At 44.3% G+C, this 22,724-nt stretch overlaps 1 protein-coding gene and 1 long non-coding RNA gene across 4 annotated transcripts in view; both read right to left on the minus strand.

The window, feature by feature from the left end:
- Znf217 (zinc finger protein 217) overlaps window positions 1–4,725 on the minus strand; it is a 43,345-nt gene extending 38,620 nt beyond the window's left edge. For all 3 annotated transcript variants that reach the window (XM_076930300.1, XM_076930301.1, XM_076930298.1), the window contains exons 1-2: window positions 4,621–4,725; window positions 2,663–2,946 (exon numbers count right to left, since the gene is read on the minus strand). The gene's annotated coding sequence lies outside the window, so the exon portion shown is untranslated. The remainder of the gene's footprint in view (window positions 1–2,662; window positions 2,947–4,620) is intronic.
- A 3,794-nt stretch (window positions 4,726–8,519) lies between these two features.
- On the minus strand, window positions 8,520–11,138 carry LOC143441219 (uncharacterized). Its single transcript, XR_013108447.1, has 3 exons — window positions 10,528–11,138; window positions 10,135–10,238; window positions 8,520–10,004 (listed from the first exon to the last, which is right to left on the minus strand). It is a non-coding gene; the product is annotated as an uncharacterized LOC143441219 (long non-coding RNA).
- Window positions 11,139–22,724: the final 11,586 nt, after the last annotated feature.

Below are 22,724 nucleotides of genomic sequence, written 5' to 3' on the forward strand. Positions count from 1 at the left end.
CAAAAGGTAAACACACACACACACACACACTTAAGCCGGGCAGTGAAACACATGCCCATTTGTGAGAAGGATCACAAGATTGAATAAAGCCAACCATTTGGGAAATATTCAAAAATCTTTCCTCAGAACAAGAAAATTTCAGGCTGGGCATAGTGGCTCACACCTTTAATCCCTGCAGTGGCAGTGAATCTTCTGTGTTCCAGTCTAGAGCCAGGAAGTGAGGCTAAGTCTCACAAAGTAAAAGGTAAAACACCGATGCCAGGCAGCGGTTGTGCACGCCTTTAATCCCAGCACTTGAGAGGCAAAGGCCGGTGGATCTCTGAGTTCCAGGCCAGTCTGATTTAGAGTGAGTTCCAAGACAGCCAGGGACATAGAGAGAAACCCCGTCTCAAAAACAAACATACAAACAAAGGAGAAAAAAATACGTGTGTGTGTGTGTGTGTGTGTGTGTGTGTGTGTGTGTGTGTGTGTGTGTGTGTGTTTTATATAGGTATATTTTACATACAAACTTGAAATACATTTCATTTATTTTCATTTTATCTGCTTTTTTAATTCATAGAGTTTCACACTGTAACCCAGGTTGGCCTGGAACTCAACAATTGTCCTGCCTCTGCCTCCTGGCCAGAGGTGCTGAGATTATAGACACGAGATTCCATATCCCCCCAAAATACATTTAGTTAAAATAAGACTCATGTGAGGTTTAACAGACAAATTGTGGAGAGTCAAGGGCCTTGGTGAGTTGAATAGATCTTGAATCAAAGATGTGTATTAGGTAATTCAATGCCAGTTTAGGGTTTTCAAGGTCCTGGTTCAGTCTTAAGCACCTAAATAAATAAATAAATATGTATATAGACAGATAGATGTATGGATGGATGGATCTTGGAATTTTTATACTAGGGAATCATATAAAACAGATTTTGCCCTGATTCAGTTTCCCTTGTAAGATACAATCATAGGCCAAATACAGTGGCTCCTTCCCATATTCCCAAATTCTGACGAACTCAAAAAATATGCCCCCACTAAATTATGACCCATAGAGAAGGGTAAGTCACAGACTTGGGGTTTTCTCCATCATTTATTGGTTTGGTAATCAGACTTGCTTGGAACAGACCTTGGGTACTTAATACAGTGCAGATGCTGGGGAGGTGGCTCAGGGCAGAGCGCTCATCTGACACGGGAAGGGCCCTGAGTTAAAAACGCCAAAGAGAAAAAAGGCAAACAAAGCCCGATACTGGACATGGTCCATAGGCAGAGACCTGAACTAGTCTTTTGATTCGAAAGAAACTCGAAGTGAAGTGAAATTGATCTTATCAATCTTCGGAGGGCAATACTCACATCTAACAGAAGGTTAGGATGCTGGAGAGATAGTTCAAAGGTGAAGGGTAGATACCAGTCTTGCAGAGGACTAAGGTTCAGTCCCCATCACCCACAACCTTCAACTCACAACCCCCTGTGACTCCAGTCTCAGGGGATCCGATACCCTCTGGACTTTTTGGGTACCTGAACGCACATACTCACTTATAAACACATATACACAATCAAAACCAAAAATAAGCCCTTTAAACAACAACAAAAAGATAGGATCTAAATTAACTCTCAGAGCTTGACTCCTTCCAAGGTCTGTGAGTTAAAAAACATTTTTTTTTCCCCAGACCCGGTTTCTTTTGTGTAGCCCTGACTGTCTTGGAACTTGCTCTGCAGATCACTTAGTCCTCAAACTCAGAGATCCACCTACCTCTGCCTTCTGAGTGCTGGGGTCAAAGGCGTGTGCCACCACTGCCTGGCATCACTTTTTTTAATCTTTTAGTTTTTGAGACTTAGCCTCACCTCCTGGCTCTAGCTTGAAACCTGCTATGCTACGAGACATTTTTTTAATGAAGCGAAGTTGGGGGTTTTATTGAAATTATTTTAACTACATCTAAATGTGAAGGTTGAAAAGGGGGTGCTCCAAAGTGTGGGTGTAAGTTCCTTAAGGGAGAGGAACCAGGAAACAATTTTTACCTCTCTCTCTCTCTCTCTCTTTCTCTCTCTCTCTCTCTCTCTTTAAGTATTTTAAAATGTTCAGGCCTCTCTTCATTTCTAAGCCACGAAGCAGAACACGTTAACCCATCAGGGAGACACCATAATCTGGATCTACAGTGAGTCAAAGCTCATTGGTTTGCTTGTTTTGAGACAGGGTTTCTCTGTCTAACCTGTCCTGGAACTCACTTTGTAGACCAAGCTAATCTTGAACTCACAAAGATCATCCTCTGACTCCTAGGGACGGATTAAAGAGGTACATACACCAGCAGGTCTGTTAGGATTCAAAGTTTTGAGATTTTCATGTCCTGAAGTTCCATCTGAATAATAATAATACTGCAAAATAATAACAATAATAATAATAATAATAATAATAATAATAATAATAATAATATACAGTTGGGAACTTGAGATTGTTGCCAATCATGCTCAAAACCCTGTGTTCCACCCTCAGCACCATGTAAACCTGTCATGGTAATCCAAGCCCAAGCCTGTAATCCCACTGATGTGGAATTGGAAGCAAGAGATTCAGAAATTCACTGTCACTCTCTCCTTTATAGAGTATGTGAAGCCAGCCTGGGCTACATGAGATCCTGCCCCTGAAGTGAATTAATTCTAAGCTTTGGGACACAGAGACACTCACCAGGGCTGGTAGATTTGTTCTGTTCGTAAAGAATGGGTGGAAACGGTGTTCATCTGTGGTTAGTCGTGGACTGAAGCCCTCTTAGTAACTTTGCAAAGGATTGGGTTCAAGCACTGCTCCCTTGCCTGCCAGCGATGCCTGCAGAAGCTGCAGATGTTGTCCTGACAGTTAGATAGCAACCTCTGGCCTCCTGGCGCTCCTGATATTTCTCCACCTATCTTCATTGGTTGGAGTTATTTCCTTAGTCACAGACTGGCCGTTTATTGAGAGGCTGTCAATAGAAACTATGAAGATAACAAATTATTTAAACAAGAACACAATGTGTGTGTATGTGTGTGTATGTGTGTGTGTGTGTGTGTATGTATATGTATGTATGTATGTATATTCACTCATATACTCTTTCTTTTTTGGAAGGAGCCATGATTTTTCTGTTCCTTAAATTGCAGGTGGTTTTCAGAAGAGCAGTCTGGTGTTTGTGTCTTTCCTAGGACATCTGAAGGTTTAAGCCTTCTGCAAACATTTACATTCTGACCAGCCAGCAGCACTTAATATCTTCGACACTTCCTAAGATTAGAAAAAGGAGGAGGGAGCTTAGAGAGAGATTTGGAAAACAAGCCTGTCCCAGTCTGGCAAGGAAGCGCTGCAGCAGTGCTAGCTGGCTCTGAATTTATTGGGACATTTGAAAGCAATTAAAATATCTCCTCTCCCAACTTATTTTTGTACATTTTAAAGCATACGCACACAGGCTTAGAATTGAAAGCTTCCATTACAATGGAAATGAATTATCAAGCTGATTAGAGATGTTTCTACCAGACTTTCTGATTGTCCCAGTAAGAATATAGTAAATGTGCCAAGCCAGGTGCCCCCCCCCCCCCCCCCCCCCCCGCCTTTCATCCCAGCAGAGGTAGGCAGATCTTTGTGAGTTCAAAGCCAGACTGGTCTATATAATAAGTTCCAGGATAGCCAGGGAGATCGAGAAGAGACCCTGTCTCAAACAAAATAAAAACAAAAAAAAACAAACAAAAAACAACCCCACCCCACCCCCCCAAAAAAACCCACAAGGATGGTGGTGGTGAAGGTATGTAATCCTAGCACTCTGAAGTTGAAGACAGGAGAATCAGAAGTTCAAAGCAATCCTCTGTTACATAATAAGTTGGAGACCATCCTGGGCTACATCAAACCCTGTCTCAAAAATAATAGGGCTAGGGTTATAGCCCAGTGGTTAGAGTTCTTGCCCACCATGAATGAAGTCCTTGGTTCAATCCCTAACACAGAAAGAATTAAAATATGAATAAGTCCTTGAGTATTATGTATGAGCTTGCATGTGTGTGTGTGTGTGTGTGTGTGTGTGTGTGTGTGTGTGTGCGCGCGCGCGCGCGCGCGCGCCCGTGCATGTGGACTCATGTGCCACAGCCTACATATGGTGGAGGGTCAGAGGTCCAATTCATCTGTCCCCTCAGGAAGCCCCATTACTCACTGAACCCTAAGACCAGCCCCACCCTTGCTTAACTTAAGTCCTCTGTTCCCTGGCAGAGTTAACCCACCTGTACTGTCGATTTGCTTTTAAATAAAGTTTTGTTCCTTCTTTCTTTCATTTGTGACACAGTCTGACTATGTAGCCCTGGGCTGGCTTATAACTCTCTTTGTGGACCAGAATGGCCTCAAACTGACCAAGTTCCTCCTGCCTCTGCTTTGAATAAAGTTTATCACTTTGCAAAAACAGAAAAAAAAAAAAAACAAATAAATGTATTGAACTAAAAATGCTTTCATAATTAAATCCACGTCTTCCCAACAAGTATGGCTCTTCTTGCTCATTCTGGTGTGTTCTTGAACTATTTCCAACTCACACATGACAATTTCAGTCCCTCTCCTCCCCCCCCCTCCCCGCCCCCAACTACCGGCGATTCCGGTTTCCCTTCCCTGGATTAAGGCAGCACTAGGTGTAAAGCGAAACGCACCGGGGAGGGCTCCCAGGCATCCCGGCTCCTGAGAGTCCATCTGTCCCTGTGTGGCTTGCAGAAAGATCCGAGGACCCTCTGCGACCTTGGCCCCACGCAGGGACAAAGTCCACTTCTGAACCCCGAGTGGGAACAGAATTAGTCCCGACCCAACCCGGCAGTCCCTATGGACATAAAGTACGGTTGTGCAATTTTCTCAGTAAGATGACCCGAGGCCAGCGGCATGGTGGCTGCCTACACGGAGACGGTTTCAGTGCATTTGGTTCTTTACAGTCAGCACTCAGGCCTGCGACCCGGTGTCGTCTTAGGCGACTATATTTTGAGAACATGTGGTGAAAATTGGGATTTTTTTTTCCTTCTTCCTCCTCCCCTCCCCACCCTTCTTCTGCCCAAAAAACAAGATAAGCCTGTATGCAAATAGATTCCGGGTAACCTCAGATGCGCTCTCAATTTTAACTTTATTGGCCGAATTTCGAATTACAGAGTCTGACTGCGACCCTACCAATTTCTATTTGCATACCTACAACATTACCAATATTCCACGTCTGAATCACTGGGTTTATCTCGCCGAGGCTGCTTTCAACCACATTAACAGGGACAATGGGCGTCGTCTGTGTCAGCTTTGGGACTGTTTATGTAGGATTGTTTATAGGAAGAGACACAAAAGGGGCAGGATTTTTTTAATATTTTTTTTTTTTTTTTTTTTTTTTACATTTTTAAGATTAATCTTTCTGGATTTACAAAAATAGTAATGGGTCGCCTTAAGGTTTTTTCTTAGCCCTATGCCGTGACACTGCCTTCTCATTGGTTCAGGGATATTTAAGGAAGTTTTAAAGTTGAAGTGAGGGCGGGGGATGTGACTCAGCCACGCGGTGCTCAGCCTCGTTTGCCACAAAAATAAAGTTATTAAATTAAAAAAAAAAGATAAATTGGTATCGTGGCCAAACGATTTCGAGGTAACATTTGAAATAGTTTTATTTATGTAGTTCATACGCTAAAGAAACATACAGCGTGCCATTCCAATGAAAACAACTACCCACTCTCCTTTAGAGGTTAAAAATACTTAGTTTCTTGAAGAAAAAGTAGACCTTTATATGTTGAATAGTTTAAGATGGTCAAACACCTCCCACCTATACTTCTGAAAACAACCCAAATTAAACTCATTGGGTAATGCACAAAATAGAATGACCATTTTAAAAGGTAAAAAGGGGGCACCTCCTCATGCCTTTAATCCCAGCATTTGGGTGGCAGAGACAGGCAACCAGCCTGGTCTACAAAGTGCCACAACACCCAGGAATACACACACACACACACACACACACACACACACACACACACAAAACTTAAAAGAAAAAAATAAAGTAAAAGGGGGGGGGGCAGGGACAGCAAGGAGTGTAGTACCAAATTCATTATATACATGTCCAAAAGGCCACAGTGCAGCTCATTATGAACAATTCATATATGCCAACCGAAAAGACAGCTTAGCGAATAACTCTACAAGAAAACCAAATAAATACAATGGAAAAGCCAAACAGGAAGCAGAAGCAAAGCGAGGAGGACAACCTCGAGGCGTTTGCCAGAGAGAGCAGGAAGTCAGAAGGAGCGTGTGTGACAGTTTATTTTCTGCGAGCCTTGTTATCAGGTGAATGAACTCCCTCTGGAGGATGTAAACAGGCAGACCAGGACGCCTGGCTGCTCCACGAGCTCCTGGGTATTCAGAAAGCTTCCCAAAGCCAGTTCTCCAACGCCTGTTGCGGCGCTTTTCTGAAAGGAAACACTGACTGGTTCGTGAAATCATCAAGATTTCGAAACCTGATTACACCATTTCTCTCTCTCTCTCTCTCTCTCTCTCTCTCTCTCTCTCTCTCTCTCTCTCTCTTTCCTACCTCTGCCAAAAAAGCAGTCGGTGGGGTGACCTAAACCCAGAGAGGCTGTCCCAGATTGCTGAGGACTGGGGAGTTTGGGCAGAGTGGCCATGGCAGAGGGGCTTGGGGTGTCAGAGCAAGACAGAAGCTCAGAACCTCTTCATACCCTACTGGTTCCTGTGGAGGAGATTATCGCTATCTCCCCCGGGGCCTGTGATTAACTAATTCTGGTGCAGTCACTATTTGGCCATACCCCTGGCCAGCCTCCAGGTTTCAAGTGGAACTGTAAATGGGCGTGGTCCCCAGATAGGCTGGTCAGTGTTCCTAGGAAACCTTCCATACAGCCCCAGCCCTGCAGAATTTGGCCAGATATGGGATGGGTTACAGATGAGAGAGTGTTTGGCTAGGGAATACTGACTTCTTGATCCTTTTCTCAGTACTGAGCTCAGGCTAGCTCAGTAACTAAAAGACAGTCAACAAATGTTCTTTTGGCCGTGTGTGTGTGTGTGTATTCATATTCAAAACACACACACACATATATACATATATATATATATACACACACATATATAGTGGGTATATACATAAAACAAATATGTCAATATTTATATAACACACACATATATTCAAAAACATATATATATGTACATATATATCAAGTGTTTACATAAATAAAACATATATTTGAGACAAGCTATTATGGAAGTCCAGGCTACCAGCTATAATTTGCTTTGTAGCTGAGGCAGGCTTTGAACTCCTGACTCTTCTGCCTTCACCTCTTGAATTAGAAGCGCATCACCACTGGAGGTTTATGTAGTACTGGGGAGTGGAGGCCAGGGTTTCATACATGGTGAGCAATCACCCTACCAAGTAAGGTACATCCCTAACATTATTTATGCATGTATTTATTTATTTTGCTTTTTGAGACAGGGTGCCTCTATGTAGTCCTGGCTGCCCAGAACTCGTGGACTAGCAACTCACAGAGATCCTCCTGGCTCTGCTCCGGTGTGCTGAGATTAGAAGTGTACACCATCACACTCAGTCCTTAATATGCATTCTTTAAAAGATTATTTTATTTTATTTATGTGGGTGTTTTGCCTTCCTGCACCATGAACATTTTTGTTGCTTGGGGTGGAGGTCAAAAGGCATCAGAACCCTGGAACTGGGATTATAGTTGTGAGCAGACACATGGGTGTGGGGAGTTTTAGGCTACATATGATGGCATGGCCCTCTAATCCCAGCAGTGGGTGGGCAGAGGTAGATGGATCTCCGAAAGTTCCAGGACAGTCAGGGCTACATACTGAGATTTTGTATAAGACAAAACAAAATAAAACCTTATAAAATTTTATAAAGGTTTAAAATGTATAAAATTATAAATTTCGAGGTAAAAATCAGTGCGTTGGGGTAAAAAGTCAGTAAAGATGAGCTTCTCAACCCTTGGTGCGGGAAGCGCCCCACACCTCGTCTTTATCTGGGACTGTAGAATCCCTCCCTCAAATGGCGCCTTCCGTTTGCATTGCAGTGTTAAGAGGATTTCACAGGTGACTTCAAGGCACAGAAGAAAGGAGAATGTCCCGTTTGATAGGTTGAGAATCAGTGACTCAGACAAGAAAAAAAAAAAAATCGGTCATGTAAGATTCCAGTACTCGGTTCAATTCCCCCACCCCCACCACAGAATTTACACATTCTTATCTTGAACGAGAGATGGGAGAAACCGCGAGTTTGTGTGTCCTGCTTTTCAATGGAACCTGTGTTTGTAACTTCTAGAATCCACAAAGGTTTCTGCCAGTTTCCTCTCTCTGCCTGGAAGCTTCCTGTTCTCCTTCTGCCTTCTCTCTCTTTCTCTCTCTTTCCCTCCCTTTCTCTCTCTCCCCTCTTACAACACACAGATTACCTGTAAGAGAAGGAAGTGGTCTAAAGTATGGGTTTTCTGTGAAATGGCTTCCTCTTTCTTTTTTCTCCCAGAGTGCCTTCTGGTATCACTTTATCCCAGCCCCTCTCCCCTCCCCCTCTCCCTCCCTCGACCCACCTTTGTCTATCCACTAACATCTTATTAATGATCCCCACTGAGTTTTAACTTCCTTTGTGTGGCTAATTGTGTGTTTGATTTCACAATTTTAACAATGATGTAAGAGTATGGACTTTTTTTTCCCTATCATTGGGAAAGAAAATTATTATTTTTTAAAATCTTATCATTTTTCTAGTAATTCACCCAGTGGGTGGTTATACTGGGCACCATGAAAAATACGTTGTGGAGTTTGGTGACAAACTCAGGCTGGTCTTAGTGGGACAATCGGGACAGGGAAGCCTTCTCAAGTGGGTCAATAAAACACCTGGGAGACGGGCCATTTCTGTAGGGGAAGGAGGCGGAAGGCCGTGTGGGGAAGAAGTCTGCCGTATTACTCAGCTAAAAGTCCCTGTGCCCTGCCCTCCTGCTGGGCTGGGCTGCGCTGGGCGGAGTCAGTCTTTTCCCCTGCCTTTGGCATTCTTTCAGGCTGTCTTCTGACCCAATTTCATTTCAAACCCGGTAAAAGAAACCCCTGTTCTCTGGTGCGTGATGCTCTCCTCCGAGGTGGCAAACCCCTCTCTCCCGTGCTGGTTTCTCTGGGTGCCATTTGCAGAACGCTAGGCATTTCGGGGGCGGAGAGGAGAAGAGGATTGTCACCCACCACTGCGTAAGGAGGCACCACTTCATTCCTGGCAACACCTTCTGAGCGTCACCTGTATTCTTTTCTTTAATCCGAACTGCAAGCTCCACAGTGGGACAGAATCTATGAATGTCCTCACTCACAGATGGGGAAAATCCGAGGCACAGAGATGGCAACCGGCATGCCCAGAATCACACAGCTAAGCTTTGCATCATGGAGAAGGGAACACACTCAATGATGTCTCCAGGCTGGGTTTGCCAAGGTTTGCCACTCAAACCTTGTCCCAGAGGCACAATCGGTCTATATCTTTCTCCCTCTCCTCTCTTTTCCTTCCTACCTTCCCGAAATCTCACAGGAAAGCGTAAGGAAGTCAGGAGGAGTCCACTCTAAAATAGACTGACCAGGGAACTGGAACCTACCCGGAGGGAATCTCTCTTTTTCTTTTTTAATCTGATAATGTTGAACCCATGTGTCGGTTGTATCACATGTGCACAGTGTCTCTCTACCAAGCTCAGGTCAGCTGGAAGAGAAGCTGTGGTTCCAATATTAAGAAATGGCAGAGAGGGCCAGCAAGATGCCTGAGGCAATGGGACTGGACGGTGATTGGACACTTGCCTGACCACTTAAGTTTCATACCCAGAACCCACACAATGGAAGGCACTGACTCCCCAAGTGATGCCCTGACCTACAGACTTGACCCACAGCACATGTGTCCACTCACTTGCACAGTAAATAAGTTTTTAAAGTGTTAAGTATGTGTTTGTTTGAGACGGGGGTCTCTACATTGTCCTGGAGCGCACACTCTGTAAGTCAGGCTGGCCTTGAACTCACAAAGGCCATTCCTCTGCCTCCAAAGTGCCACCACACTTGGCTGAAAAAAAAAAAAATTATAAAGCAGCAATGAACAAACAAAATAGAGACAAAAAACAACCAGAACAAACTTAAAATAATAAATAAATACATAAATACATAAAAAAATAAAATAAATAAATAAAACCAACCTCAACTCTAACCTTAAGGTTTGGAGGGATATTTCTTTTAGTTGCAAATTCGATTCACTTGGTCACAAATATGTTTTTCTTTGAGGTGAGGAGAGGCTAGGGGGCTGCAGAGATGAAGGACACCGTGGTTAAGAACACCGGCTGCTCAGAACACCGGCTGCTCTCGTAGAAGACCCAAGTTTCATTCCTAACAACCACTTGGTGGCTCACACCACCTGTAACCCCAGTCCCAAGGGATGAAACCCCCTTCTCAGACACCAGGCATGTGGAGCTGAGACATCCATCCATCCATCCAGGCAAAATACAAATACAGAAAAATAAATAAGTAATTCTCAAAATTTTCATTTTGTATTTTATACATTTTTAAATATATTAAAGTCTATTCACACTCACGTGCGCATGTAAGCATCTCTCATTTGCTTTCAACATACGAGAGATGCTTTTCAGTCTTTAACCATCCACAATATGGTGAATATGCTGTTTGTTTGGAGGTAAGGCTGGAGGCTAACCAAGTAAGCTGCCACCAGATCGGCATCTCGTTTCTCGTGGAGACTTTACAAGCCTCCAGTGTTCTCGTTCTGAATCCACATAATTGTTCCTGGTGGACACAGAACAGGCGGAAGCCCAGCTTCATACACACCGACTTGATAATGTTCCGGAAACTTCTTATTCTAGACCAAATCCTCCTATCACTTCTCTGGTGATTCATCCCTAACGCCTTCTGAAGAGGAAGTGAGTAGCCCCGTGCACACACAGATTTTCCTGTTCTTTTAAATCTTTTGTTTATTTTGTTTGTGTCGTTCTGGGGCTTATACCCACGCCTTGGTTGTTATTAGCACTCTGTCGCTAAGCCACACCCCCAGCTTTCTTTGTCTGGAATTCCCTCACATTTTTTTTTCCCCTTTCCTTAAGACAGGGTCTCCCCGTGTAGCCTGGCTGGCTTCGAATTCACCAGGCTCACCCTCTGTCTCTGCCTCCTAGAACTATGGTTAAGGATATGCACGCTCCTACACACATTTTAAAAAGCAAAGCACCCGCTCCGAGAAATAACACTGCAGAGGATAATTAATTTTTCCCCTCAGATTAATTTATTTTATGTTTATGTGTGTGACTGCTTTTCCTGCATATATGTACACTGTATGCGTGCCTGGTGTCCTGGAAGTTGGAAGACAGCATCGGATTTCCTGGAAGTGTAGTCAAAAATGGCTGAATCCTGAAAATTGAACCCAGGTCTTTTTCCAAGAACAAGTACTCTTAACCACTGAACTGTCTTGCCAGCCCAGCCGTATGATAATTTAAAATAATCAATTAATTATTGTGAATGGGAATGCAAGTGCCATGGGGTCTTTTTTGGGGGGGCAGGGGGGGATGTGAAGGTCAGAAGTTAACTTTGTGGTGTTGGTTCTCTCTGTTCATCTTTATGTAATTTCCAAGGATTAACTCAGGTCTTTTAGCTTGCAGGATATTACAGTACTGCTAAGTTTTTGGTTGCTGGTTGGTTGGTTGGTTGGTTGGGCCAAGCATGGTGGCTCATACCTTTAATCCCAGAGGCAGGGGAGAGATGGGCAGGTTTCTGTGAATTCCAGGCCAGTCTGGTCTACATAGTAAGAAAAAGAAGAGGAGGAGGAGGAGGGAATAAGGAAGAAGGAGGAGCAGGAGGAGGAAGAGGGGGAAGAGGATCAGGAGGGGGGAAAGAAAAAGGAGGAAGAAGAGAGAAGACATCAGAGCTTTTTTGGAGAGTCGTCAGGTCAGGATGTACACCTACATACACATATAAATAAATTCATAAATATAATTTTAAAAAATGTAATCTTTCATGTGTGTGATTGCTTTGCCTGGGTGTCTATGTACTACGTGTGCCCCTGATGCTGGAGTAGGTCAGAGGAGGAAGTTGGATTCCCTGGAACTGGATGAGATGGCTGTGAGCTACTCTGTAGGTGCTGGGCACCAAACTCCCATCCTCTGGGAGAGCAACCAGTGCTTTTAACTGCTGAGCTTTCTCCGGCCTCTTTTTCTTTTTGGGAAAGTGAGCCTCGTGTAACTTAGATTGGCCTTGAACTCACTACGTAGCTGAGGAGAGTCTTGAACTCCTGAACCTGTTGAATCCCAAATACTGAAATTAGAGACATGCACCAGCACGTCTGATTTAAAATCTTTAATATCTTGCTCTGAAGGAAAGAGCTCACAAAAAGGAAAATGTGTGTCCTTTGGAGCTGTTAACTTTTGCTAAATGGCCTTCCAGACCCTGGAAGTTTAAATAGAGGTCGGAAGCCCATAGGTGATGCTCAGTTTGTAGCATGCTTGCCTACAGTGGAATGCTTGCCTAGAATTTCAGATCTAGGCCTAAAATTCCAGCATTTGAAGGAGAGGCAGGAGGATGAACGGCTTCGAGGGCATTATTCTCTATAGAAACAGCTGTAGGGCGGCCTGACTACACTGGACCCTGCAGAGGGTGGGAGGTAGTGTTTTCTGACTACACTGGCAGTAGAAAGGGATGTTTTCTGCCAGGATTAATTAATTTATACTATGTAGATTATTACACAGAAAACCAACAAACACGCAAGCAAACAAACCAACAAAAAAACCAGGGTGTCAGGATGGAGCTAAGTCCTCACAGGAGACTAGAAGCCAAACTGTACTAAAGACAGGGCAGAGAGGAACAATCAGAGAGGAGACAGAGAAAGAAAGAGTTCTCTAAGGAAGGGGAACAGAATATGCAAAGTCCCTGGACTAAGAAGGAGCAGATTTTGGAGAACTAAATGGAGACAGGAAAGATCTGAAAATAAATAAATAAATAAATAAATAAATAAAAACAGCAAGGGAGGCAGATGAGGAGAAAGAGAAGAAACCTGCAGCAGACGGAAAGAAAGAGGTTTGGTTCTGCTTTTTTTGGGAGGTAGGTAGGTGGAGTTGTTTGCTTTTTATTTTTGTTTTTTTATTTTCCTGACTTTATTCCAGAAGGGCCATTAATCTTTCAGTTGTTACCTACTGCAAAAAGTGTGCTATTTTTAGACAGTTTCTACTACTAATTATTATTCTATTTTATTCTCTTCTTGAGTGTATGTATGCAGATGTATTTGTGTATGTGTGTGTGTACAAGTGTGAATGCATGTGTGGCTTTATAAGTATGTATGTGTATGCCCGTGTGTGTGTGGAGGCCAAAGGTCGACCTTGGTTGGGTATTTATCTTTCTTTAGGAACTGTGTGCCTCATTTTTTGAGACAGGGTCTCTCATTGGCTTGAAGCTCACTGAGTAGGCCAGACTGGTTGGTGTGTGGGTGTGTGTGGGTGTGTGGGGGGGTAGGGCTGTCTGTCCGTCTGACTGTCTGTGCTCTGGGGGTCTGAACTCAGCTCCCCATGCTTGCAAGGCCAACATCTTACCAACAGAGCATTCTCCCTGGCCATGTTGGCTTCTTGTCTGTTTAGTGACAGTGTGTCAAACTAGAGGCAATCCTTTTGCTTCAGCCTCCTGAGTATGAGGATTAGGTATGAGGCACCTTGTTGGTCTGTCTTCTCCTTCCTTCCTTCCTTCCTTCCTTCCTTCCTTCCTTCCTTCCCTCCCTCCCTCCCTCCCTCCCTTCCTTCTTTCCTTCCTTCTTTCCTTCCTTCCTTTTTTCTTTCTGTATCTGAGGTAGATTTTCATTCTGTAGCTCAGGCTTGCCTCAGGGTTTCTGTCACCACCTTGCCTCAATGCTGGGATTTCAGGGTTGCCCTATTGAACTCAACTCTCATCTGTCTGTTTCTCTGTCTGTCTGTCTGTCTGTCTGTCTATGTATCTATATATCTAAGTGTCTATCTATCTATCTATCTATCTATCTATCTATCTATCCATCTATCTATCAGGTCTCACTACGTAACCTTGACTGTCCTGGAATTTATTATATAGAAAGGGTTGGCCTCAAACTCAAGGAGATCTGCCTGCCTGTCTCTTGAGTTCTGGGATTAAATGTGTTTATCACCACATCTGGCCTGTTAATTATTTTTTAAATATTTGTAATCATTTTCTTCTTTGCTCACTAATTTGTTAGGTTTTAGGAATGACCTCGGAAAAAGAACAAAATGTTCAGTATGTTTCTGCATGTGGCCCAGCGTAGCTTCTGTGGTCTCTTTTTTGTTTTTGTTTTTTTTTTTTAAAGACAGGATCTCAGACATCCCAGCTTGACCTCTGCCTCACTACAAACCCAGCTGAGTTTCCAGCCTTCACCCCTCAAGTAACTGAGTTGCAGACATGGGCCACACCTAATTTATGGGGTGCTGGGATGAAACCCAGGGCCTCCTGAACGCTCGCCACACACACACACACACAGACACACACACACACACACACACACTGCCAGCTGAGCCGCATCTCCAGCCCCCTCTTGGTCTTCTTTGACCCCTAGCCTTGGCGTGCGACTGAACGTTTGTATAGTTTAGTCTTGGCTGTCACCCTGACTGGATTGAGAAATACCAAGAAGATTGTTAGTACATCACACCTCCCCGGTGTGACGCTGAGTGCTGAGTCCACAGACCCTTTAATCCTCGGGCAGATTCATCTGAAACGGTTACTGGGAGGCAGCAGCAACGCCTCCCTGGCTGTAGCAAGCCCTGGTCCTTCCTGTCTCCATGATGGGAAGTCCTTGGCTCCACCCCCATGCCCCACCCCATCCCACCCATGCCCCACGAAACTGCTAGAAGCGGAGCCAACACATGCTTCCTCCCTTAAGATGTTTCTGTTAAGCACTTTGTCATAATGTGGAAAAATAGGAATTAATACAATCATGTTGTCGCCGCTGGTAATTTGGAAGATTCTCAAAAGCCTTCTAAAAGACATTTACTTGTTTAGCGTGTGTATTGGGGGGAGGGGAAAAGAGAGCGTGGGGAGGTCGGAGGACAATTTTTGGGAGTCTGTTTTTTCCCCTTCACTTGTATGGGCTCTGGGGATCAAATTAAGCATAGCAGGAAGCACCTTTACCAACTGAGCCATCTCACTGGCTTCAGACTTCCAAGTGATGCTAAATATATAAAACGGGTTTTATTTTATTTTATTTTATTTTATTTTATTTTATTTTATTGAGATCATGTTTCCCACCGTGTAGTAGTTCTATCTTTACTACTTCCTGAGTGCTGAAAACTAAAAGTGTGCACCGTCATATAATTCTTGTTTATTTATTTTGCGTTTGTGGGTATTTTGCTTGAATGTACGTTTTTTATACCCTGTGGGATCCTGGTGTCTGCAGAGGCCAGAAGAAAGAATCAGGGCCCTGAATCTGGTGTGTCAGTGGATTGTAAGCCGCCATGTGGGTGCTGGGATCCGAACCCAGCTCTTCTGGAAGATCTCCCAGGGCTCTTACCCTCAGAGCCATCTCTCCAGCTGGGATTCTTTCCTCAGAGAAATCCGTATCTTGGTTTCTTTTCCTGGTGCTGTGATTAAAATATCCTGGCAAAGGTAACTGGAGGGACCAAGGGTTTATTTCAGCTCACAATTCAGTATACAATTCTTAGAGGGGAGGGTCCGGGAGGCAGGAGCTTAAGGCCTGCTGGCTATGGTGTATCCCCAGAGAGCAAAGAACCCACACTGATTTCTCTAAACAGTCCTGGACCCCTGCAGAGGGAATGGTGCCACCCACTGTTGAGTAGCTGAGCTAGGTCTTCCCATATCAATCAACCTAACGGAAACAGTCCTTCCCTACAGATCTCACTCAAGACAAGCCTAAATTACACAATCTCTTCCACGTTTGCCTAGATGTTGTCTCTCCTTTGAATCCAGCTGAAGGTAATACCAAACATCATGTTGGCAAAGCAGACCCTGGCATGAGCTTTGTGAAAGCCCTCTCCTCTTGAGCCATTGTGGTGGCTGGTATTGACAGTCATCTGGGAGACAAACCTCTGGGCACGCCAGCCAGTGAGGCGGTTGCTATTCGTGACAATTGATGGAAGCCGATCCTCACATAGGGGTGTCATCTTCCCTCGGACTGAGATGCAGGACTGGATAAAGAGAAGGAACAAAGTCGAGAGTCAGCATTGGCCTTTCTCTGGTTCCTGACTCTTGAAGATGCAGTACAACTGGCCACCATGACTTCTGTGTGGAGACGGACTGTGTCCCTCAAACTGTGAGCCAAAAATATACCTTTTCTAATTTAAGTTTCTTGTGTCCAATTAGCCATGTATTTCCCATGCCAGGCTGGGAAATACAGCTTATGGTGAAAGCTGGGGTCTATAGATCAATCGTTAGGGTACTTACCTGTTGTGCACAGAGTCCTGAGCACGAACTGGTGGTCTCAGTAGAACATTTCTGTAATCCCAGGACTCTGGAATGGGGGCATCCTGAGCTACAGTGCACTGTAGTGAGTTCAGGACCATCCTGAGTTAGGCGGCTAGAGACTCCAAAAGCAAGTGGGGATTAAAGGCTGCACCACCGCCTCCCAGCCATAAAACCATTCTTAGCAGAGGTATAGAAAATAGCTGTGGGGCCGGGGTATATAGATCAGCGAGTAGAGTGCTTGTCTAGCATGCAAGGAGGGCCCGGATTCCATCCTGAGCACCAGTATAAATGGAGCATGGTGGTTGGTACCTGACTCCTGAACCCAGAAGCCAGAGGAAGAAGAATTGTTCTCAAATTCTGTTTTGCTTTTTAAAGGTTATTTTTATTTGTGTGTGTGTGTGTGTGTGTGTGTCCCGCACTGGGGGTGGGTCTGGGGAGGCAGAGGTAGGTAAATCTCTGTGAATTCCTGGCCAGCCTGGTCTACAGAGTGAGTTCCAGGCCAGCCAGGGCTACACAGAGAAACCCTGCCTCGGAAAAATCTAAATAAATAAATAATTAATTAAAAAAGGACCGGCTTTATGTTTTTTGTAATTGAGAAAAAAAAAAATCAAAGGAAAAGTCATTTTACCTTATGTAAGTTTCCATTTGGTATCCAAACATTACATTACATCAGAGCAGCTCCGTGGGTGCCACAGCAGTTATTTTCTCTACATGATTTTGCCATCACAGAGCTGGGTAGGTGCCACAAGAAATCTAGAATATTAATGGAAGATACTTGCCGACTACTGTCCTCAGGGTCATTTGAAGAGAGATTTGGTTTGCGTGAGTGAGGTTAGCATTTAGCTTGAGGTGCAGTCAAGTGAAGCCACAGCAGATTTGAGAGCTTTCAGGTAGGATTGCATCCCTGCTCCTAGTAAGACGAGGGAGGGAGATCGCTGTGACCTCAGTGGAGCAGGGAAGGAAAGCAGAAGGGGGTTAGATCACAGTGAGAACATCAGCTCCACACCCTCCCCGAGGGAGCAGCAGCAGCTTTGAGATGAAAGATGGCACATGTGTGGTAACTGGGCTTATTTAAACAGGATGTCTGTGTTTAAGAATAAGCTGGCCAAAGATGGAGACACACTCCTGTCCCAGCCCTTGAGAAGCTGAGGAGGGAAGATTGAGAGTTCGAGACCAGCTTGGGCTGGGCTACATAGTAAGATACTGTCTGGGCTTGAGAGATGGCTCAGTGGTTAAGAGCCCTGACTGCTCTTGAAGAATACTCAAATTTGCTTCCCACCAAATGGCAGCTCACAACTGTCTGTAACTCCAGCTGCAGGGGATTCAATACCTTCATCTGGCCTTTACAAGCATTACACACTTGGCCGGGCGGTGGTGGCACACACCTTTAATCCCAGCACTTGGGAGGCAGAGGCAGGCAGAGGCAGGCGGATTTCTGAGTTCGAGGCCAGCCTGGTCTACAGAGTGAGTTCCAGGACAGCCAGGACTACACAGAGAAACCCTGTCTCGAAAAACAAAACAAAACAACAACAACAAAAAAGCATTACACACACGTGTGCATGTATATGAGTATGTGCATGTGTGCCCATGTATGATATGTATGTGTGCATGTGTGTGAGTGTGTGTATGTGTGTGCATGCCTGTGTGAGTGTATGTGTGCATCCATGAGCTTGAGTGTGTGTGCCTGTGTTTGAGAGAGAGTGCATGTGTGTGAGTGTGGATGTATGTGCATACATGTGTATATGCAACCATGAGCTCGAATATGTATGTGTGTGTGGTATGTATGTGTGCATATATGTGTGCATACATCCACGTGTGTGTATGTACATGCTTGTGTGAGTATATGTTCATGTGTGCCCATGTGTGGTATGTATGTGTGCATGTGTGTGTATGCATATGTGTGTGTGCCTGTGTGAGTACATGTGTTCATGTGTGTGCATGCTCCTGTGTGTGTGTGAGAGAGAGAGAGAGACAGAGACAGAGAGACAGAGAGCACATGTGAGCTAGCTGCCCTTATTCTTGATTTCTACCTTGTTTGAGACAGTCTCTTTTAGGGGTTCTCCTGTTTTTCTTACCCCCTATCAATCCCTATCACAGGGATTACAAACAAATACTATTTTTTCCCTGGGCCCTAGGGATTCAAACTCAATGCTTCATACTTCTGCAGCAACCTCTTTGCCCCCTGAGCCATATCCCCTGCCTCCAACTTTGTACTATTTAAATACAAAACTTGGGAGGAAAATAACCATTCACAGCTGAAAGCCTTGAAAATAGACTGAATTTCTTGAGTGAGCTAGAGAACAAAGCTAGCCCCTTCCTTTAATCAGAAACTTCTCCACTCTAGGATTTAAACAACGTGGTGCTTTACTAGGGGGATTTTTGGGGAAAGGGCAGGATCTCTTGTCCTAGGCTAACCTGCTAAGTTGTAGAGGATGGCCTTGAACTCCTAACCCTCCTGCCTCTATTCCCAAGCACTGGATTACAAGCATGCACCACCACTGCAGGCCTTTATGTGCTGGAGATAGAATCCAGGGTTCCCTGCATTTAAAGCAAATACTCCTCCATCTGAGTTGACTTCCAGCCCTGGTTTGGGTCTTTTGATTTTGTTTCTGCAGTGTTGGAGGTAAACCAAGGGCCTTGTACATTCTAGGCAAAGCACTCTACCATGGAGCCATACCTCTGAATCCTACATTGCTTTTTGCACTTTTATTTATTGCGATTTTCTTGTTTGTTTTTCAGACAGGGTATCCAAAGGAAGTCTGTGCTGGCTGCCAAGTTGTTTCCCATCTTCTGCCTCGGCGTTAGGATTAGAGGTGTGTGTGTGTGTGTGTGTGTGTGTGTGTGTGTGTGTGTGTGTGTATTTTGAGACAGGGTCTAGCTATGTTACTATGTATTTGCCATTCTCCTGCCTTTCCATGCTCCTGCCTCCAACCCTTGACTGCTGTTGCTTTTTAACGCCAGCTAGCATTTTGTTATCCCAAAGGAAACTCTCAGATCACACAGACACTTAGAACACAAGAAACGCTTCAACAACTGACAAACCTCAGACTTCCTGTCTTTCTGTAACTTGCCCTTCCTCTTTCCCCTTCTTTCATTTGCTAATGCTTTCTGGGGCCAAGGCTGTGTCTGCCACAGTTTCTAGGTAGATCAGTCCAAAAGGACAGTCTTTACTGTGGTCCATATAAGTTTCAATGGTGGGCGCACCAGGCTATTCAAAATAGACCTGCAGGGTTTTGCAAAGACACCAGCATTTTAATATGTCATCAGAACACCCCAAGGATGCAATCTATTATACACTAGGGCCAGCATTTCCAGCTTCTCTACAGTCCTTGCTCAATCATTGTCTCACTTGCTTCTCTATTGTTGTGATAAAACAACATGACTAAAAGCAACCAGGGAGGAAATAGGTTAGTTCATTTGACAACTCTCAGGTGACACTCCATCACTCAGGGAAGTCAGGGCAGGAAGTCACACAGGGCAGGAACCAGAGGCAGGAGCTGGTGCAGAGGCCATGGAAGGGTACTGTTAACTGGCTTGCTCTTTTTATGGCTTACTCAGACTGTTTTCTTATAAAGCCCAGGACCGCCAGCCCAGGGATGGCACTGTCTGCAGTTCATCAATCACTAGTTAAGAAAGATTTGCCACAGGGTATCTTGTCTGCACATATGTTTGTGTCTCATGTTTGTGCCTGGTGTTCATGGAGGACTGAAGATGGCATAGGATTCCCTGGCTCTGGTATTAATATGGTTGAGTTGCCATGTGGGTGCTGGGAATTGAACCCCAGTCCTTGGCAAGAACAACAGGTTCTCTTTACTGCTGAACCAGCTCTCCAGCTGCCAAACATATATTTCTTTGAAATGAAGTATTTTAGCATTGTCTTTTCCCTGTGTATGATGCCCCACCCCTGTCATAGCCTTAGGAATCCCGAGGAATCCTTTGACCCCTTGTGTGGACAGTGTTAAAGTCCAGCCTGGTCCCAGGCCTTGAGATACTCCTCCAGAGTGGAGAAGGAAGTCGCTCACTATTGTCCCGCAACTGAAAATGTTCTTCACTGAGTCTCCTGCACACAGCGACTTGCAGGGACCTCTCCCACTGGATGCCACTAGCCCCTGTGTCCTCATCCAGGGTATCTGTGATGCTCTCTCTAAACAAGTAACTGGGAACTCCATTTTTAAAAAGATTTATTTATTCATTTTATGTATGTATGTGAGTACACTGTAGCTGTCTTCAGACACACCAGAAGAGGACATCAGATCCCATTACAGATGGTTGTGAGCCACCATGTGGTTGCTGGAAATTGAACTCAGGACCTCTGGAAGAGCAGTCAGTGCTCTTAACCACTGAGCCCTCTCTCCAGCCTGGAAACTCCATTTCTATTTTGTATGTATGCATGCATGTATGGTGCATGCATGTGTGTATGATTGTGTGTGTGTATATATGTATACATGTGTGTATATATGTATATATATATATACCTGGTGCATACATGTGTTATATATGTATGTATGTATATATGTATGGTGCATGTATGTGTGTATATATGTGTATGTATGTATATGTGTTTGTGTGTATATATGTATGGTGCATGCATGTGTGTGAGTGTATTATGTATTTGTATGTGTGTGTATGTATATATGTATGGTGCATGCATGTGTGTATGTATATATGTATATATGTATGGTGCATGCATGTGTGTATGTGTATATATATATGTGTGTATGTATATATGTATGGTGCATGCATGTATATATGTGTGTATATATATGTATGTATGTATGAATGATATATGCATGCATGTGTACATGCATGTGTATGTTGTGTGTGCACATGCCACAGCTGGTCAGTTGGGCATTAAAGTCAGCCTGCATCAAACCCTGTCTCAGTTAGAGAATGTTTATTGGCTAAAATGTCAGCCAGGCAGGCCTTACCACCCAAGTATGATCCCCTAAACCCCAAAAAGGCAGATGTATCCGTAATTTCGACACCATTTATAGGAGACTCTTGGTGGAGATGTTTGTGTATTTTTAATCTTGCTCATTTCAGTGTCTGTGTTGAACGTGTAAGACACATCTGCCCAGGGGTGGGCGAAGCCCACCCCAAATACAACCGCAGACAGCTACTTTCCTCGTCCCTACTTTAACCTGAACAAATCACGTCTTTGACAAAATGGAAAGTTTACAGGATTGTAGTGAGTGTTCTCGGTGTGACTCATCAGAACCCCAGGCCTCTTTGGATGTGTATAATTTTCACAATGTATGTATTTGTTCACTGTAGTTTTAAAAACAGGCTCTCATGTAGCTGTAGATGGTCTTGAATACACTCTATGGCTGAAGCTGACCTAAACTTGCGATCTTCCTGCTTCCCCCTGTACATGCTGGGAGGACAGGCCTGTGCCAACTCATCTGGTTTGGTGGGGTCATTTGAACCAATGTAGTCTATATAAGGTATTCCAGACCATTCCGGGCTGTGAGGGCAAAGAGACAAAACAAACAAACAAACAAACAGCTGGTTTGGGTGACACAGTACCTTTAATCCCAGCACTTGGAAGGTGGCACAGAGAGTGTTAGATCCCTGGATTCCAGGCCAGTCTGCTCTACAGAGTGAGTTCCAGGATAGCCAGGGCTACACAGAGAAACCCTGTCCTGAGGAGCTCTGGGAGGGGTGGCAGAGAAGATGGAAGGAAAAGATTAGGTGGTTTGGGGTTTCATTTGTTTGTTTGTTACTTGTTTTTGTTTTTAAATGGGGGTCTTACTATGTATCCCACCATAACTGGTAAAAATGTTAGGTCTGTGGTCCACTGATGTTCATAATATTTAACTTCAAAAAAACTGGGCCAGAGGCTAGGAAGACAGCTCAGCAGGTAAGAGCGTCTGCTGCTTTTTCAGAGGACTTGGGTTTGATTCTCAGAAACAGCATTAACTCACAAACATCCATAACTCTACTTCCAGGGGATCCAATACCTTCTTCTGACCTCCTCAGGCATGCAGGTGTGCAGGTGGTGTGGTATGGTGTGTGTGTGTGTGTGTGTGTGTGTGTGTGTGTGTGTGTGTGTGTGTGTGTGTATTCGAGCAAAACACCCATGCACATAAAATAAAATTTGAAAATCTAAAGAAAAAAAAAAAGCAAGATTTGAAAGTCTTTAAAAAACAAACAGAGCTGAGCCAGTGGGCTTGCTGCTCCTCAGGTAAACTCACAAAAGCCAGGACTTCCGGCTCTGTGTAAGGATGGAAGGGAGAGGGACTCCGAAATTATCTTCTGATTTCTACATGCGTGCTGTGGCATGCACACCTCCCCTGCATTTTCACACAATAATAATTTTTTTTAATCAATAAAAGAACTGTTTATT

This window comes from Arvicanthis niloticus, chromosome 2, assembly GCF_011762505.2.
Source record: "Arvicanthis niloticus isolate mArvNil1 chromosome 2, mArvNil1.pat.X, whole genome shotgun sequence".
NCBI lineage: Eukaryota > Metazoa > Chordata > Mammalia > Rodentia > Muridae > Arvicanthis > Arvicanthis niloticus.